Source organism: Medicago truncatula, chromosome 6, assembly GCF_003473485.1.
Source record: "Medicago truncatula cultivar Jemalong A17 chromosome 6, MtrunA17r5.0-ANR, whole genome shotgun sequence".
In the NCBI taxonomy this organism is placed as follows: Eukaryota; Viridiplantae; Streptophyta; class Magnoliopsida; order Fabales; family Fabaceae; genus Medicago; species Medicago truncatula.
This window is the reverse complement of record NC_053047.1, coordinates 37941310-37945066: the sequence shown is the minus strand read 5'-3', so window position 1 is coordinate 37945066 and position 3757 is coordinate 37941310.

The following is a 3757-nucleotide window of genomic DNA, read 5'->3' as shown; positions in this document are numbered from 1 at the left end:
CTTTTGATAAGAAAGTCCATCCCCGAGAATTCAAGGTAGGGGAACTTGTATTGAAAAGGAGGATAAGCCAGCAACCCGACCCAAGGGGCAAGTGGACGCCTAACTATGAAGGTCCTTATGTTGTCAAGAAGGCCTTCTCCGGTGGTGCTTTAATCCTTACACACATGGATGGTGTAGAACTTCCAAATCCAGTGAATGCCGATATAGTCAAGAAATACTTTGCCTAGAAATATGAAAAGAACAGCGTGGTAGGTCGAAAACCCGAAAGGGCGGCCTAGGCAAAAATGCGCTTCCCGGTGGATCGAAAACCCGAAAGGGCGGTCCAGGCAAAATAAGGGACAAAAAAATATATATGAAAAGCTCGCTGAGATTGTAAACAACTCAGGCAAGAATGAGCGTCTCGATGAGCCGAAAACCCGGAAGGGCGGTTCATGCAAAAATGAGATTGAAACAAAAGGCAAGTAACTATATCTGGCTAACCACCGTCCCCCTTGGGGGGCATCTGCAGCTGTTAATGACCGTCTTCATCAAAAAGCTTCTGTACTTGTGGATTCAAAGTTCCCAGGAAATGTAATGATTGCTGTGTTCAATGTACCACCAACCAATAAAATTACCATTTTCCAAGCTTTGTGAATCCGTGGAGTCATGCCTTCGGCTGACCACCACTCTTATACATCAATTTGAGACTGTGCTTTTGTTTGAAACTCTGTTTTCTTTTTACTTTCAAAGCTATATACAAAAACATTTTCTTTCTATTTTGATAATGACAATGCTTGAAACAAACATTTTGAAAATTGAAAACCTTTTGTCTATTTTGAAAAGCAAACCCGAGCAACAGGGTACAATCAAATGAAACATGCATGAGCGAGGGTATGTGAATGTCTATTTCAATATATGCTACAAGCAGGTTCTCCTCCAGGATAGTCTGTGGTCAATGGCAAGAATGAAAAAACAGAATGAAAATGCATGAAAATGAAAAGGCTCGCTAAGTCGAAAACTCGAAAGGGCGGCTTAGGCAAAAATGAGCACCCCGCTGGATTGACAACCCGAAAGGGCAGTTCAGGCAAAAATGGGGCATTGAAAAGAACTTATTTCCCCGGTGGATCGAAAACCCGAAAGGGCGATCCAGGCAAAAATGGGATGAAAAAAATGATGAATGAAAATGAGAATATAACATGCAAAAGCATTGACCACAGATGCAATGTCTACAACATACCCAGCGCTGAAATGCCCAGCACAACGGCGTTTTCCCCGGTCGGGTCTTCCAAGATTCTATCCCCAGCAAGATGCATAGCTACCTGCCCTCAGCTATGGTTCCGACACGTCTCCCAACGACGTCATCTCCAAAGAGGATTTCCAAGAATGTGTAATATAGCACGAGCCACTACGTGCCCAATACTCTGATATCTTGTCTTCCCCGTGAAGTCGTGCCTACAAAATGCCAACAGTCATGCATTACAAGCATTCATACATGCATAATCATGCATATTACGTGCCCATGCATTTAATGAAATTGTTATATCATCCATGCATATTGCATTTCCAATGTCAACATCAGTCTCAATTCAATACTCATGTCAGGTTCTCTGTCAAAACCTTGTGAGCCAATAATATCAGTCAATTTTTATCTTTCAATTCAAATCGACGTCAAGTCAATCTCAATCTATATTTTGTCAACAAACCAATCCCCAGTGAATGTGTTTCTGTTTGGTCAAGTTACTAGTTCGCATCCAAGAACGACTTGTACCCGTTTACTTTTCAATGTTATCGGTCGAGTGCCTAGCTCAATCCAAGAGCAGCTTGTACCTGGCTATCTGTTTCTGTCGGTGGAGTAACCAGTTCGCATCCAAGAACAAGCTCGCACCTGTCTTTTTGCCTTGCTTTCAGTCGAGTAACCAGTTCGAATCCTTAAGAACAACTCGTACCTGCCAATTTTACATGTTTTCAGTCGAGTCACCAGTTCGAATCCGTAAGAACAACTCGTACTTGCCAATTTTCTTTTTTTCCCAGTCGGGTCACCAGTTCAAATCCATAAGAACAACTCGCACTTTCCAATATACCCAAGTGAGTTACCAGTTCGAATCCATAAGAACAACTCATGTTTGTCCAATAACCTCTATCCCCTGTGGAGTTACCAGTTCGAATCCATAAGAACAACTCGCAGTTGTCTGTTTGTTTCATTCCCGGTCAAGTGGCTAGTTTGAATCCAAGAGCAGCTTGTACCTGTCCAACTTGTTTCTAGTTTCCCGTTACTCTGCTATTCACTATCTTTGTCAATGTCTACCAATCCCGCAATGGATACGACATATTTTGTTAATTCCAGTCCCCATGAGGTCTTGCATTCATAATCCAAATGATGCATGGCATGCATATTATTTGAAAATGGGTAGGCGTATTTTTACGTCCAAACACGGTGCAAATGCTAATATTTAAGTATCTTCGTCCTGTCAAGCCAAAGACTCCGTCTCTTGACTCTCCGGACAAAGAAACTTCAATAGGGGCAGCTGTTATACCCTGTTTTTGGACCTAAAAATACTGGGCCCAATTTCATTTCAAACTTTGTCAATTATCAAATTTCAACTGCACAGTTCAAATTGTCTCTGCTACGCAGTGTTTTCAATCCTATTTTTACCTCTGTTTTTCTTGCATAAAACCTTTCAAAATGTCTTTACTTGTCTTGTAAGTCATTCGAAAGTGTCTCTGAATCATTACATTGCTTTTTCTACAGTTTATTTCAAAATTTGCAAAAAGTCATACAGAAGGGTATTTTGGTCATTTCCTGCAGTGGGACCCATTTTCATCCTTGTGACTGTCTCTGAGTCTTTTCAGATTATTTTTAAACATGTCATCAGTAAACTTTGTTAAAATTCATTTCAAATTTGCGTCTGAGTCAGCGTCAAGTCAATTTGAATCTGTTTAGGTCATTTTTAGCCCTAGGGGCATTTTGGTCATTTCACACGAAATTTTGGCATGGGGAGGTTACTTTGAAGTACCTCATTTAGGCCATTGGTTCGTTTTAGTCCGTTTTGTCAATTTTATTTGTGTTTCGCTTTACGTTTGGTCAAATTACCAATTTTATTTTAATTTTTAGTGTTTTTATTATTTTTGCATTTTTGTCCTCAAAGAGTTCCAAAATTGCAGTTCAGTCCACCTTTTTTTAATTTTCATTTCAGTCTTTTTTGTCAAATTGCAGTTTAGTCCTTGAAGTTTTATTTTTTGCAGAAAAGTCCAAAGTTCATTTTTCAGGTCCAGGCCGTGCCATTTCCATACAAATCCAGGTGTCACATTTTCATTGGCTCAAGTGTACACATGTCAACTATATAAGCATTGAGTCAGAATCAAAGCCATTGATCACACGCCACTTCACCAAAACAGATTCAATTTTTCTCTTTCTTGTCAGTTAGATCAAACCAAGAAAATCACAGAGAAATCACCAAGAACACAAGAACCCTAAGATCTCCAGAACCAAATTCATACACAAATTCATTGATTTTCACATCAATCCTCAGAGATTCGTGTGAATCTTCATCACCGGATTGAAGATTTCCCCTACAATTCAAAGTGCGAGCTCACATTGAAGCAAGCTCAAGCACTGATCATAGGGATTTTTCACGCAGATTCAAAAAACGTTGAAGCAAGCTCAAGCACGTAATCACAGAGAAGCAGAGAAAGAATCAGAGAAGATGAAGATGAACCGGTAAACCGATTTATTTTCGGTCCAAAAGCAAGCAAAATCATCAAAACCGTCAAGAACATT